Source organism: Rhinichthys klamathensis, unplaced genomic scaffold (genome assembly GCF_029890125.1).
Source record: "Rhinichthys klamathensis goyatoka isolate OS25496 unplaced genomic scaffold, OSU_Roscu_1.1 h1tg000264l_1, whole genome shotgun sequence".
NCBI lineage: Eukaryota > Metazoa > Chordata > Actinopteri > Cypriniformes > Leuciscidae > Rhinichthys > Rhinichthys klamathensis.
This window is the reverse complement of record NW_026606785.1, coordinates 2,109,988-2,126,831: the sequence shown is the minus strand read 5'-3', so window position 1 is coordinate 2,126,831 and position 16,844 is coordinate 2,109,988. Positions and strand designations below refer to the sequence as shown.

Genomic DNA, 16,844 nt, shown 5'->3' with positions numbered 1-16,844 from the left:
GCCACCTTCGTCGCTCGGAGAGCAAGGTCGGTGGCGGCGCGCAGCTCATTGAAGAGCCCTGGGTCCGTCCTACCCTCGTGCATGTCCCTGAGCATCCGGGCCTGGTAGACCTGCAGAATGGCCATGGCATGCAAAGAGGTGGCTGCCTGTCCCGCAGCTCTGTAGGACTTCGCCACTAACGTAGACGAATACCTACAGGCTTTGGATGGGTGCTTTGGCTCACCACGAGACGAAGCGCTCTGAGGACACAGTTGCATCGCAACAGAGCGTTCGACCGGGGGAAGCCCAGTGTACCCACGGGCAGCGGCCTCATCGAGGGGAGGAAAGGCGGATGAGATCATCAAACGGTCACGGGAAGACATGGGAGTCTTCCAGGACTTCGAGATCTCATCATGCACGTCCGGGAAGAAAGGTATCGGGGCCTGACGCGGACGGGGGTCCGCAGCCTGACCCAAATACCAGTCATCCAGCCGCGAGCGCTCGGGACAGGGCGGAGGGTTCCACTCTAACCCGATGCTCGCGGCGGCTCGAGACAGCATGGCCGTCATCTCTGGATCTGACTCTGGCACAACTGTAGTCACACCCGAAGGCGGCAGCTGTGATGAGTCTTCACTTCCAGAAGACTCCGACCCACCTTGTGATGCTGCAATAGACATGGCATCTTCCTCTGGAGCGCCAAAGGAAACCCGCGGGACACCCGAAGATGATCTCGCCGGAATCCCCTGAGCACTCACGGGTTGCAGCATTGGAGAGGGTGCGGCTGGGCACGGACTGATAGTCGGCGCTTGGTTCCAAACCGTCACCCTCAGATCACCCTGGCCACCAGCCGAAGTACTAGCTCTATTTCTAGAGTCAGTAGATCGGGGTGTGGATGAGGGGACCCTCACTCTTGCGAGATCACCGAGTCTTGACCGTAATGCTGCGATGGTCATGTTCCCACAGAGAGAACATGAGTCATCCACGAGTGCTGCTCTAGCGTGATCAATGCCCAAACACACTATGCACCACTCGTGCCCATCAGAGTCGTCAACCAGCCTACCGCAACCAGAAGTGCACGGGCGAGGCATCTTTAAAAAGACGTGCCACGTGCAAGCTCTTTTGTGAGAATAGAAACCTGATTGTGTTGAAGCGCTCGGGGAGAAACACACTCGCTGTCGAACCACAGACAGATACGCAGGAAGTGCGCGCTCGCCGAAGATCGCCGTCACACCAACACCAGAGAATCTTGCTCGTTTGAAGAACTGACAAATTCAGGAATGGCTTGTGGAACGAAGGATCACCTTGGCTCCGAAGCGAAAACATGCCGGTTTGCTGCCAGCGTGCTCCTTAAATACCCACGAGGTGGGGCGGTGCTACGCTATGCAAATTCCGCAGACCCATGGCATTTCTTTGCCATTGGCTCGTTTTGAAGTACTCGAAGTCGATTGGCTTTCTAAGCGAAACCCCATTCGTCGTCATCCGACGGAACTCGGAGTGACAACGAAAGGGAACTATAAATTACTGTATTTCATATACATCAATTAACTGTAAGTTGCTTTACAGTATTATACTGTAATAAATTTTACAGCAATTACCAACATTTTTACAGGACTTTATTGGCAACTTTTTTGCCAGTAAATTCCTGTAAATTCTACAGGAAATTTTTTACAGTGTAGTCTAAGCTTAGAGAAATGTACCCTATGTAAAACCTTGAATTGAATAAGTCCAAGACGAGCACAAGAGGTGGTAGAACGTATCCTCTCTATGGCCTGTTCCCAAGACTCCTCCTGTATTTGTATTCCCAGTTCCCTTTCCCATGTACCCTTAAGTTTGGCATTTGAATGGTCGCTAAAAGCTAAGATAATGTCATATAGCTTTGAAATGATTCCCCTGTGATGAGGGACAAATGAAAGCATGGTTTCCCACCGATGCACTGGAGGTAAAGAAGGGAAATTAGGGAAACACTTAGCCACAAAGTTGCGAGTTTGAAAATAGCGAAACAGATGAGTAACAGGGAGTTCAAAGCGAGATGACAGATTGGTAAAGCTATCAAAGACACCATCTACATATAAATCTCTGAATTGCAAAACACCCTTGTCATACCACAGTGAAAATGTCGAGTCCGAAAGTGATGGAGGAAATAAATGGTTGTTATTGATAGGACCCAAGGAAGATGCATCTACAAATTTAAAGTGTCGTCTAAATTGATACCAGATTTTGAGTGTGTTAAGAACCACTTGATTATCAGTGTATAGAGAAGGTTTCGTAGGTAAAGAGGAATAAAGTAGAGCAGGTATAGAAGATCCCCTACAGGATGATAGTTCTAGTTTACACCAAGAGGATCCAGGGGATTTTAACCAGTAGCAAAGTTTATGGATGTGAGCCGCCCAATAGTAAGTTAAAAAATTAGGTAATGCCAGTCCTCCATTAAGTCTGCATCTCTGCAGTAGAGTTTTACGAATCGTAGGTGATTTTCCGCCCCAAATAAAAGAACAAATTATCTTATCAAATGAGTCAAAGAAATGTTTTGGCAGAAAAAGAGGAATTGACTGGAATAAAAAAAGAAATCTCGGTAAAATATTCATTTTAACAACATTAATCTTGCCGATTAGTGAAAGGGGGAGGTTACCCCATCTTTGAATATTAGATGTAATCCTAGAGATAAGGGGAGTGAAATTCGCAGACGCAAGGCTAGATAAAGAACGAGTCACGTTAACACCTAGGTATTTGAACCCTGATGGACTAAATCGAAAAGGCAAATCTGACTGTTGCAACTGACATGCTGCAGTATTAATGGGAAAACACTCACTTTTCTCCAAATTTAATTTGTAACCTGAAAAAGCGCTGAAGTTCTCCAGAATACCCAAAACCGCAGGGATGGAAAGTGTAGGATCAGTTATATACAATAACAAATCATCCGCATAAAGTGATAATTTATATTCGAATCCATTACGGGTGATACCTTTGAATAAAGGGGAAGATCTTAATGTAATTGACAAGAGGCTCGATAGCAATAGCAAAGAGCAAAGGTGATAAAGGACAACCTTGGCGAGTTCCACGTCCAAGGGCAAAATAATCAGAATAAACATCATTAGTATGAACACTAGCCTTGGGGGATGACTAAAGGAGGCGAATCCAAGAAATACATTTTTCACCAAATCCAAATTTTTTCAGAACTGCAAACAAGTATTCCCACTCTACCCTATCGAATGCCTTTTCTGCGTCTAAAGAAATCACAAGCTCAGGAAGTTCAGCCGAGTGTTTTGAGTAAATTATATTGAAAAGTGTACGGGTATTAAAAAACAGTTGACGTCCCTTTATAAAACCATTTTGCTCATCAGATATAATATGAGGAAGCACATTCTCTAAGCGGGATGCAATTACTTTAGCCAATACCTTGACGTCAGCATTAAGCAAAGACAATGGTCTGTAAGACCCACAGGAGGTCGAATCTTTGTCCTTTTTGAGAAGGAGAGCGATAGTGGCTTGTGTCAAGGTTGGTGGTAATGAACCACTTTCTAGGGATTCATTGAATACGGATAAAAGTAACGGTGCCAATTTGCCAATAAATGTTTTAAAAAATTCAATCGGAAACCCATCGGGGCCTGGGGCTTGATTAGATTGCATAGCATTAATTGCTATTAATACTTCTTCAAGAGAGAGTGGAGAGTCCATTTGCGTGGCAGTATTTGTATCAATGACAGGGTTCGAAAGATTCTGAAGAAATGTATTCATTTTAGTGTTGTCAGTAGGAAATTCAGATTTATATAATAAAGAGTAAAATGATTTAAAAATAGCATTAATTTCCAAGGGGTCTGTAGTAATAGTGTCATACGTGTTTTTAATAGTAGGTATCAGACGGGAAGTGGCCTGCCGTCGTAACTGATGTGCCAGTAAACGACTTGCCTTGTCGCCATATTCGTAGTATGAGCCACGGCTGCGTAATAGCAAGCGCTCTGCCTCTTTAGTTGAGATGAGATCAAATTCTGCTTGCAGATCAAGACGCTGCTTAAGAAGTTCTGGAGAAGGGTTCAGCACGAATCTTTGATCAAGGTCCCCAATCACAGATGTAAGTGCATTAAGCCTGGCATTAATCTTTTTATTAGAAAGAGCAGAATAAGAAATAATTTGGCCTCTCAGGTAACATTTAAGTGTCTCCCACAGCAATGAATATGAAGATGAGTCATTATGATTGAAAGACAAGAACTCATCAATAGAGTTTGAAATGAATTTGCAGAATTCTTGGTCTGCCAAAAGGAGAGAGTTAAATCTCCAAAGTGGTGGGCTACGTTTATAGGTAGAAAGTTGAATATCTAATAGTAAAGGTGAATGGTCAGAGATTACAATACCTAAATAGTCCGAAGAATTAACACATGAATTAAGCGTACTGTCAATAAAAAAAATAATCAATCCTAGAATATGAATGGTGCACCTGGGAAAAGAAAGAGAATTTTTTAATAGAGGGGTTGCGAGATCTCCATGGATCAATAAGACCATACTGTTTCATAAAATCAGAGAAAGTTTTAGACATAGCAGATTGAGATAGATTTCGAGGATTAGACCGATCTAAGATTGGGTCGAAAACACAATTTAAATCCCCAACGAAAATCAGCAGGTGTGTATTCAAGAAGGGGATGTTACTCAGCAATCTGTTAGCGAATTCAACATCATCGAAGTTCGGGGCATATACATTCACCAACAAAACCTTTTTTTGCATCAGGGTACCAGCAACCATGAGGTATCTGCCATTCCTATCAGGAATAACGTCAGTGGATGAGAACTGGACTTTTTTGTTAATTAGAATAGCGACTCCCCTAGCTTTTGAATTAAAGTTTGAGTGAAAGACTTGACCTACCCAAGGGCAATGTAACCTAACATGGTCTTTAACATGAAGATGAGTCTCCTGCAAAAAAACTAAATCAGAGTTTAAACGTTTCAAGTGTGCAAAAACCTTAGATCTCTTAACAGGATTACCCATACCTCTGATATTCCAACTGATGAATCTGAGAGGTGTGCCTGACCCAGCAATGCTGGGATCTATATTGCCATTAACCATTTGAAAAAAAAAAGAAGAATTTATTTTTGAAAATGATCATATAGAGCCGAGGTGGGCCCCCCTCCCCTCCCAACATACCCCTAAACACAAATGCACCCAAAGTCCCCATATAACCACAGAACAAAGGAGACAGCAGTGCTTCCCACAGTAAACAAAAGTTGTCCACAACACCGTTGAACAACTCGGAGACCATGCAAACCAAACAAAAGTAAGAGAAGAAAAAAAGAGAAAAAAACTCCCGCCGATCTCAACACTATTTAACGTTAAACATATGCGCATGAATACAGTAAAGCACGCGAAAATACAAATAACAGTGGGCCCTCAGTCCTGTGCAAATAGATGCAGAAAGCATAAAATGGGGTAATGTTGATCAGATCTAGTAAGTGCAGCAAGCTAGAAAACCACCTAATACTAAACAAATTAAGACTGGTGTATTCACAACCTCTAAGGAATAGGCCTACTAGAACATAGATCAGAAACGCTGTTGGAGCTCACCCAGGAACCAACGTTTTGACAAAGTCGCTGGCTTCCTCCGCAGAAACGAAATCCTTCTCAACACCGTTGTATGTGATGCGAAGACGCGCTGGATGAAACAGACCATATCGAGCACCGTCAATGCCACGAAGTTGACGTCTGACCTCGTTGAATGCAGCCCGAGCTATCTTGACAGTGTGGTCAGGGTCACGTCTCTGACTTTAATCTGCCGGAGCTCTCTCGCGCGGCGCAGAATGTCAACACAGTCACTGTAATAATGAAATCTGCACACAATGGCTCGTGGACGATCACCAGGCTTGGGTTGGAGGGTCCAGTGGGACCGGTCCAAAAGCGGCTCCTTTTCCAGATTGAACGCTTCCTTCAGTAAGGCGGCCACAGCAGCCGTGGTACAGGTGTCAGGGCCCTCCGGTACTCCCACTATCCTGATGTTGTTACGCCGTGATCTGGACTCCAAGTCTTCACATTTATTTTCCAGCATGGCTATGTTAGCTGTGAGGCGCTCGATAGTTGTTTTCATCTCGGCGATGTCATCTGAGCACTCGGTGAGTGCGTGCTCCATCTCTCGGACCGTACCTTTTAGCTCAGACATGGTAGCATCGGTAGCAGCTTTATCATTCGCCAGCTGTGACTTCACCGCTTGCAGGTCAAGCTTAATAGTAGGCAAAGCATCCCCGAGAGTATCCTGGAGTTCCTTTTTAAAAATATCAGCAATATCTTTCCTCACCGAGGCCAATAACTCGAGCTTGAGTGCAGCGATGTCAAGGTTGGCATCCGTCGAGGTGCCCTCGACCTCTGAGGTAACAGATGATCCACTCGAAGACGCGGTCGCAACTTGCAGACCAGGCCGCAGTTGTGTCTGAATAGTTTTGTGAGTTTTAGAATTCTTTCCAGCCATCTTATGCAGTTAGACTTTTTAGTAAAAAATGTTGCGGAGTAAGACTATACTAAATATGTAACGAAAAAGCGCAGAAAAATAACAATATTAACTGAAATCGGCAGGAGCTAACAAACTCACGTCCTACTACATTGATGCACGGCCCCCTGTTGTGCAGTATTTTGAATTCTTTAAAAACCTTGTTTTCTCGAGCCTTTTCTCCGACCGTTCTGGACGACACCTGTTCTATCTAAAGCTGTTGACATTTTAACCCTCTGGGGTCTGAGGGGTTTTCTGGGTCCCTGAGGTGTTCTGACATGCTCTAACATTTGCGCTTATTTCTGTTACTTGTGACATTTTCATGGCTAAAGTCTTATTACACTCGCCTTCAGCTTGCTGTGGACGCCAGCAGCGTAGGCGCCGGTGCCGTACTTTTGCAATCAGGCGTAGACAACGTAAACCATCCCGTGAGTTTCTTCTCTAAGAAATGTAATTCTGCCCAGCGAAAGTACTCCACTATCAAGCAAGAGACTTTGGCTTTAGTCCTGGCTATTCAACACTTCGAAAGTGTATTTAGGTTCTACGGTACATCCAGTTAAGGTCTATACTGACCATGACCCACTCAAATTCCTCAGTCGCATGTACAATTCAAATCGTAGGTTAATGCGCTGATTGCTTCAACCTTTTAACCTCCAAATTGTGCATGTCCGGGGAATAGACAATAATATCGCAGATGCGTTGTCTAGGGTGGATGCTTAATAGTATTTTTTTTTAAAGCTGAACGCACTTTCTTTCATTTGTTGTATGTATGTGTATTGGAGTGCTTTTCCTTCTTCTTTAGCTTTTTGAGCTTGAAGTTTTTGCTTCTCCATGAAGATTTGATCTGCTTCCTTCTTTGCATTCAGCATCTCCAGAGCTTTCTGTTCTTCTTCCTCTGCCTTTCGTTCCAGCTCTTGCCTCTGATATAGAGTTGAGAAAAATGTTTATTTCAATAAATGCATTTCAAATTCTATATATAAACCGTGTGATGCTCATAAACCCAGCATCACTGCGGTAAAATTAAGCAATAAGCCCCGCGAAGCCGTGTTTTACAGTGGAACAGCTGAGGGCCGTTGTTAGGCATGAGATTAGGCAGAGCGGAGATTTAAAAATGTTTACATGTCGTTAGCCTCATAGCTATTATGCTATGAGACTAACGATGTATAAAAACATTAGGAATAGGTAATTTACCCTGGATTCTCTGTGTGCAGAGATAGATTTCAACATGGCTGCATGTTTTTCTTCTTTCTCGCGCTGCACTCGGGCCCGTCTGGCCTCACGTTCAGCGACTGCTTTTGCGATGATATCTTCCTCATTGCTGATTTTTTCCTGCTTCTGCACGGCTAACTTCAGTATAACAGTCTCTCTATGTCTTTGACGCTCTAAAAGGCAAAAATAAAGACAAATACAAGCCCAGTTCTGAGACAGTGGAAAGAATTATACTTTCTCCAGGCTTCCCACTCAGTGAACTTCCATTAATTCAATAACCTTCCCAGTTAGATGTGATTCATGAATGAGCAAGTTGTAAGAATGTGGATGTCAAATGGTATGTCAATGTTCCCAAAATACCTTTCACAGACAAATTAAAGATTGGAACTGGTTTGCAAGCACGTTTGAATTTGAAACAAACACTTAGAGCAGTTTCTAGTTGATTAAATACACCCGAATAACTAAGTTAGCAAAACTCAAATAATTTGAGGTAATCAGTTACATCAAATTGTTTAAGTTAAGAAATTGAATGTGTAAGTAAGCAGAGCTTGCAGATTTTTGTTTTGTAATCATACATTTTAATTGCTTTTAACTTGAAATATTTGAGTAAGATAATTCATACACAACTTAAAATTCTCATGTAATCTCAACTTCAATATTTTTAGTAGTGGAAACTTGGCTGGATTTAACCAGCTATTTCAATAAGTGCTACCTATAGTATCAGCATATCATAGCCCTTGCGGAATGAGTACATCAACTTAAAACATTTAACACACACTGTTCTCAAACCAAACTCGTCACCGGCCATGATGGTAACTCCCCAAAAAACCCAACATAACAGAAACTCTTCTAAACTAGCATAACAAAACATTAAACACTACTAAATCTCCCACTTAACATTAATCTGGCACAAAACCCATTATATGACACTTAATTTTAGCATTTACTCTGCCTTTTGAGTGTCATTGCAAAGCATGCTGGGAAATAAAAATCCCAGCCCAGTTTCAGTTAAATCTAAGTTTGTCAAAATTAAAAGAAACAAGTTCATAGAACTCAAAACAACGAAACAATTCAACTTACTTAAAATGTGTCAGTTTTGTGAACTCAAAAGAAAAAATAAATGTTAAAATATTCATAAAATTGTAAGTATCGTATGTTAATTTGATGGAACTAATTTGTATAATGTGAGTTGGCTCTACTCAAAACAATGGATTATTTTGAGCATTAGGGTTTACAGTGTTAGGAAGCTAAAAATAAAAATATTAGATGAGAAACTTTAACCTTGAACTTAGAAATGTTGCCTTGGCAACTAATTGAAATAACATTTCAATTTGTAAGTTGAAGTACTAAAATTACTAAAACTGAAGTAAATATAAAATAAAACTCAAAAGAAATAAAAAAAAAAAAACGGGGAAAAATGACAAAAGCACACAATTCTGAAAATAATAATAAAAGGTCATTCAAAACATTGCTAAATACTGTATACTATAAATAATACTAAAATATCACTGGAAGCCCATGATCTCTAGAGATTCACAGTTTTAAAGTAACAAAAATGCCTAAAATGCGCCCAAAGTTATTTTATCTGTTGTCTAAGCATTTAATATATAAATGTTAGTATGGGTTGGAAGTGTTTAACATAATTAATCAGCATGCTGTGTTTTTTATGCGTGTTAGCCCTCATAAATGTGCAAAAATGCTCCTGAAAATAAAGAAGTTAATTTCTGACACTAATGAGTGTGATTAATATCCACCACAGGACGCATTTCCATTGTCTTATGTACAATACCTAAATGTACAATACCTAAATGTTTCCTCCTGTTTTTCTCTCCTCATTCTCGTCACTTTTTCGTTCTGGCTGGCGATCTGCTTTCTCTTCTCCTCCTCTTCCTCTTGCCTCCGAGCCTCCGCTGCTTTTGTCAGCTCTCTGTTGGTCAAATGGTCCTGATGGGAGACAGAAGAAGGGATTTCAAAACCGCATCTGATTCGATCTGCTTTTACAGTGTGAATGTTGTCCAACAACCGGCTTACACGAAAAGCATTCATTCTTTTTCTCTTCACTTCTCGATTCTGGCGCTCTTTGATGGCCTGTTCCCTCAGATGAAGATCTCGGAGTTGCTTCATCTCTTCAGCCTCCCTTCTCCTCTCCTGCTCCTTCTTCATGTCATGCTCCTTAACCCTAATAAAGGAGGAAACGTCAGACACATTGACACATTAAGGTGATTCCCAGCTAACAGGGAATGTTCTCAGAACTTTAGATACGGTTCTCTCAAAGTTACGAACAAACGTTCTTCTAGTAACATTATGTTTGTTCAAAGTTATCTGGTCTTTAATCATGTTCTCAAAACATTAACACAAAACAGAACTTATACATAATTCGTGGAGTGTTTTTTGTACAGAAAAAGTAACAACATTAACATAACACTACTTTCCATTAAACTAACTAAGTAATACAATTAGTTAATTTTAACGTAACACAATATTGTAATGTATTACTTTTAAAAGTAACTTTCCCCAACACTGTTCAAAAGTAACATTCCCACAGTGTTTGAAGAATAAAAAAAAATAAAAACATTTTAAATGTTGTTGACACTTTGAACGTTTAGGGAACATTCAGAAATAACATTTATATCTTAATTGGAACGTTATCAAAAAGTCCTTAGAGCATATTTGTGTTAGCTGTGTATGCACTGAAGCATAAATGCACTTTAATTTCTCCTTACTGTAGTTTCAAGCACTCAGAAATGGCCAGTTGGTCTCGTTTTCTCTGCAGTGCTTTCTGTCGCTCCTGCTGGACCGCCTGCTCTTCTCTGCAAGCCATTCGGGCCAAGATCTCTCTGTCCACGGCTCTGCTGGCGTTCTGCCTCATGTGTTGAGCTCGATCTGAGCCTCTCTTTCCTTCAGGACCTCCGCCAGCCTCAGAGCGCTCTAGAACAACAAGAGGATCGTTTCTACTAACATTTCACCACAGAAAAACACTTGTGGTCTAATAACGTAAGACACACACATGGAGACCTTTGACTCTGTCCGTCTGGTGGTACTGCTGGGTTTTAGTTTCCTCAATTATCTCCTTTCGTATCTGGGCCTGATATCTTGCTTCTTCCAAGTCGATACGTTCCCTTTCGAGGGAACTCGCGATGCGTCACTTGACGCTTTGGGAACGCCCCCAGCGTGAATGCGTCTGAGCATCAATGTCAACTAGTCCAATGGAAAGAATGAGCGTCACGGGCGGGTGACGTCATGACCAGGAAGGCATAAGAGCACATCCGGTGAAACGCGGCATTAGCTTCTGTGTCTCAGCAAGCGATCTGTGTTACTCTGTCTCTGTCTATTTATTGTTGTCTGTTCGATATTATTGGGAAGAGTTATGGCGAAACAACTTTACAAACTCTGTGCTTCTCCCTGCCCGCGTTATTTAACGGGTGGGGACACACACGAGCTTTGTGTAGTTTGTTTGGGAGTGGAACATGCGGTATCAGCCTCCGAGGGGGCTGATTGCAACATTGTGAGAAGCTTTCGCTTCGCATGCTCCACTCCCGCCTGTCACTTTTCGAGGAAAGTGGCCAGGCTCGCGATCCTCGGGGTGCAGGACACGCGTCTGCAGAGGCAGCGCGGAGAATGCATTCCTGTGGATCGCGAATAGGATCTCGTTACGGGGTTGGAGACGGGTCCGCGGATCTTATCTCCTCCCTTTCCACGAGGGATCCAGTGCTCTCTCTCCGGTCTCGGAAGCCCGCGCTGCGGTCTCTTCCGCCAGGGGAGAGAAATCAATGCTTCAGTGCTCTACCTCCGAGGAGGTAGATGTGCTGGGCATTGAAAGTGTACACAATCATGGGGGAAGTGGATTTGCCATCTCTTCCCCAGCGTATGAGAATTATATATAGCCTATATATATATATATATATATGATAGTTTATATATTATATATAAAATAAAGTGTATATATATAAAGAATGTATATAAAAAATATATATATATAATAATAAGCTGGTGGAGGTGTTTACTAAGGCTGTAGATAAATTAAATATTTAATGGCCAGCAGAAATAAGGGGGCACTCGTCCTTAAAATAAATTGTACGAGTTTCCTTTCCTCTATTTTTCCACCTCCATCACGGGGCCTTCCATTTTTCCCGATCTGCACAGCGAGCTGTCTAGATCATGGAAAAAGCCTTACTCATTTTTTAGCCCCACATTCATGTATATTCAGATATTTGGGGGTTAAGAGAGTATGGCTATGGGGCAATACCCCGGGTAGAACAGACACTTGCGAGCTATGTCTCCCGGTTCAGTATCGTCCCTGAAGGCGTCCGCTTCTCTCACTAAACCATTAAAGAAAACTATTTTTTAATCTAGTGGGAAAAGCATATATGGCAGTGGGTCTAGCACGAGCCTGCTTGCACACTATAGCAGTGCTGCAAGCATATCAGGCTGACCTGCTGTGGTATTTGGACAGAAGTGAGGGAGTTTGGCCCGATGGGGTTTGAGAACTCCGTCGGGCCTCAGATTTATCTCTCAGGGATGGCAGCCAAAGAAATGTGGTCACTGAGAGACACCTCTGGCTCAATTTGATGGGAATCATGGAGAAAGATACAAGATAATCTCTCCCTCGCTATGTCCAACCCACTGGGGCTGCTGGGCGTGAGCAGCTCCAGCCGGCTAGTTTCTCATACACAACACAGCAGCCAAAGCCTTCAAAGCAGAAGCCGGATCCGAGGACCGTTCTTCATGCTGAGAAGGCTGCGGCTCAAAAGAAAGGGTCTGGCGCCACGGCGTCAGACCGGTGAGGGCAGCCCCAACCGGGGTGGAATGGTGTACACCTCATTATACGGTGCCCTTTCCATCTCTGTGCCCTCAGGGGACCGTTCTGCCAATCCCGCCACCCTTGGTGCTTCGGGGCGCAGCGTTCTCCAGCGAGCTTCTGGCGCAGCGTCAACTCGACATTGCGTCGGACTCGCGCCCTCTGAGGGGGGTTCGAAAACAGTCAGTTCGGGTGGTTCCTGCCAGTATGTTTCAGGTCCCCGAACTGGCTGTCTTTATTACACCAGAGGCCAGCCTCGAGGGGCTGGTTCCCTTGGTAGATTTTCTGGCAGCGCGGAAGCTACTGCCAAATATATCTCTATGGGTAATGGTAATCTCTCTGGTAATGGAGCAAGGGGTAAAGGCCCTGTTAGCAAAGAAAGCTATAGAGCAGGTGTACTCACCCGACATTGCGTCGGGTCTTTACAGTCGTTATCTCATTGTTCCAAAAAAGGATGGAGAGCTGCGTCACATACTATCTTCGTCTGTTGGAGTGTTTGATGCTGGAACTCAAGTCCAAGATGCTGACACTCAAACAGATTGTGACTCAAATCAGATCCGAGGACTGGTTTGTCACGATAGATCTAAAAGACGTATACTTCCATATCTCCATCCTCCCTCAGCACAGGAGGTTCCTGAGGTTTTCTTTGGGGCAAAGAACACCAGTATCAGGCACTTCCTTTCGGTCTAGCTCTATCACCCCGCACATTCACGAAGTGTGTAGACGCAGCTCTGGCCCCGCCAGGCTGCAGTGTATACGCATTCTGAATTGCATAGATGACTGGCTGATTCTAGCGGAATCAGAACAGTTAGCGGTTCGGCACCGAGGTGTCGTTCTCGCTCATATGCAGATGTTGGGGTTGAGGCTCAATGCCAAGAAGAGTGTGCTTTCTCCAGTACAGAGAACCACTTTCCTTGGTGTGGTATGGGATTCAGTGACGATGCGGGCCACTCTGTCGCCCGTTCGTGTAGCTGCTATCCTAACAGCCACAAAAGAGCTGAGGCTAGGCCAGTCACGCACTGTAAAACAGTTCGAGAGACTGTTGGGTCTTGTGGCAGTAGCGTCCAACGGGATACTTTTTGGCCTGCTGTACATGAGACCTTTGCAGTGGTGGAGCAGGACCAGAGGGTTCTCCCCGAGGGGAAACCCACTTCGTATGATCAAGATCATGCGGCGGTGCCTTCGTGCCTTGGTTATATGGAGGAAACACTGGTTCTTAACCCAGGGTTCGGTGTTGGGAGCTCTTTGCCATCGAGTTGCTATCTCGACAGATGCTTCCCTCACCGGCTGGGGAGCGGTATTGGAAGGCCGCTCAGCTCAGGGCTTGGGAGGAGTCATCATCTCGCTTGGCACATGAATTGCCTAGAGATGATGGTCGTCTTCAATGCGTTGAGACATCTCCTCCCAGACCTGAGGGGCCATCATGTGTTGTTCTGAAACAGTGACTGTTAGGCCTCAGGGCAGCAGCGTTCAATGTGATACCCTTTGACCTGCTGTACGTGAGACCTTTACAGTGGTGGCTCAGGACCAGAGGGTTCTCCCTGAGGGGAAGCCCACTCCGTACGATCAAGATCACGCGGCAGTATCCCCGCGCCTTGGTTATATGGAGGAAACTCTGGTTCTTGACCCACAGACAACACGTTGGTGGCCTATTATTTTGGTCCCTCAGGAAATTACGCTGTCTGAGGGCAGTGTATATTCCAGGGGGGCCAGAATATTGGAGCAGACACCCTGTTGAGGCAGGGGCTGAGGCCAGGGGACTCCACCCCGAGGCGGTGGAGCAAATATGGGAGTTTTATGGCCAGGCAGAAGTGGATTTGTTCTCGTCTCAGCATACGACGCACTGTCCACTCTGGTTATCCCTCACTCAACCAGTTCCCTCTGGGCTGGTTGCTATGGTGCAGACGTGGCTGAGGCTACGTCTGTACGCATTTCCCCCTGTTGCTCTGCTCCCAGGAGTTCTGGAGTGATTCCGCCAGGATGGAATAAGCCTATTTAGTAGCACCACCCTGGCCGAGCTGAATTTGGTTTGCGGACCTAATTTTTCTCCTTGACGGACCTCCCTTGGAGGTCCCGATCAGGAGAGACCTTCCGTCTCAGGCAGGGGATGCAATATTGCACCCCCGGCAGGGGATTTGGAAACTGTGGGTATGGCCTCTGAGGGGGCCCAACTCATAGAGAGTGGTCTCTCAACCGAGGTTGTTGAGACCATTCTAAGCTCCAGAGCTCCCGCTACGAGGAAACTATATTCACTATTTCGAGAGTTTTTCACTTCTTGGTGTTACCAGCGTCAGTGGGATCCGGTTAACTGTTCAGTAAACACAGTATTCGAGTTTCTGCAAGAACGCTTTGTATCAGGTCTATGTCCTTCCACGCTTAAGGTATACGTGGCGGCCATTGCGGCTTTCCACGCCCTGGTGGGTAGTACATTTTTGGGTCGAGACCCCCTGATCACTCGTTTCCTTCTTGGCACTTTGAGGCTGAGGCCTGCAACTTGCACTAGGGTGCTGGCTTGGGACCTTGCAATAGTTCTAGAAGGCCTATCTGGGGCTCCCTTTGAGCTGCAGGTTTCTGTCCTCCTTTTACATCTGCGGACCAGGAAAGGCTGAACCTCTTGTGTCCAGTGCGAGCACTGGATACTTATGTTCATCGGACATCTTCAATGAGGAAGTCCGACCAGTTATTTATTTGCTTTGGATCACCTAAGAAGGGTCTTCCTGCTTCTAAACAGACGGTTAGTAAGTGGATAGTCGAGGCTATTTCACTTGCATACGAGTAATCTGACCATCCGTGTCCCTTGGTGGTCAGAGCTCACTCAACGAGGGGTATGGCGGCCTCTAAAGCCTTGTTATTTGGGGTTTCTCTCCAAGACGTTTGTGATGCGGCAGGCTGGACTTCACCGCTCACATTCGTCAGGTTTTACAGTTTGGACCTGGATGCTGCCCCAGGTTCTCAGGTGCTTAGTGCTTAGTTCCAACAGACTGACACTCAGGTACTTGGAATTCTGGCGTTTTGGGTATTCTCGTTCCCAAAGCGTCAAGTGACGCATCGCGAGTTCCCTCGAAAGGGAACGTCTCAGGTTACTACTGTAACCATAGTTCCCTGAGAAAGGGAACGAGACGATGCATCACCCTGCCATACTTCCTGCATCCCTGTGATCGGCTTGCTTCGAATTCTTGAAGCTAATGCCGCGTTTCACCGGATGTGCTCTTATGCCTTCCTGGTCATGACGTCACCCGCCCGTGACGCTCATTCATTCCATTGGACTAGTTGACATTGATGCTCAGACGCATTCACGCTGGGGGCGTTCCCAAAGCGTCAAGTGACGCATCGTCTCGTTCCCTTTCTCAGGGAACTATGGTTACAGTAGTAACCTGAGACATTTCTTCTCCTCCTCTTTCATCGCCTCTCGAATTGTTTTCACCTCCAGTTTTTTCCGTCGTTCTCCCTGTAAGGACAAAATCAGATTTGTTTGTTGTACTTTGTTACTGTAAACATCCAGTCTCATATTATAACCCTCAGAGACCCAGGTATTCTTTTATTTATTTATTTTTAATGAAGAAAAACTAAAATATCACATCAAGATGACATTCAAATTACAATTTAACATTATACCAAATTGTAACAAACTTAGTATTATAATAGGGGCACAGACACAAAAAGAAAATTAGACAGCGAGAAGTCTAAATAAGGCTATATAAAAACAATAAAAGTGTCTGACAATGTTTCTATAGACAGATGTCTTTACTTTAATAATCATAATAATTTATAATTTAAATAAATTATTCTTATTTCTTAATAAAGACTCATAAAAAGGCCTATTTTCTTCCTTAAAAGTGATTAGGTCATTAAAAAGCATGATGTTTACGCATATAGTTTTAGGAAGTACGGAGCCCCGCACAATAAGAGAGCTACAAATGCAGTAACTCCAGTGCGATGCTGTCACTCACAGCTATGGTGTTGGGCCAGTGTTTAACGAGCTCTTTAGAGCGCATGTGCAGCGCCTCCCGCTGTTCAGCCGCTGCTATGACACTTCTGCTGTGACGATTCACTCCGTTCACACGGTCCTGGACGCGCTGCCATTCAGATCTGGACAACACTAGGTCTGCTTCGGGTTTTTCCATCTCCCAACTCCCAACTGTATGCATGATTAGACAACATATTTCCAAGTTATTATAAAAAATTTCCACCGAAAGGGTGACATTTCTGTCCCCAGGTCATTATATGTATAAAATTGCATGAAAATTAACTCTAAAATACATTTTATTATTAAGCAAAATGTCCTGCACACTAAGCTAACTACAAATTTAAAATGTATAATTAAAAACATAAATAAAAACTACATAGAACACTAAAAAATAGCATTTTCTGCATGTCCCCACTCTCTATCTCTA

At 44.0% G+C, this 16,844-nt stretch overlaps 1 pseudogene; it reads right to left on the bottom strand.

Moving 5' to 3' along the window:
* Positions 1–16,574, bottom strand: part of LOC130102014 (cilia- and flagella- associated protein 210-like) — a 44,144-nt pseudogene extending 27,570 nt beyond the window's left edge.
* Positions 16,575–16,844: the final 270 nt, after the last annotated feature.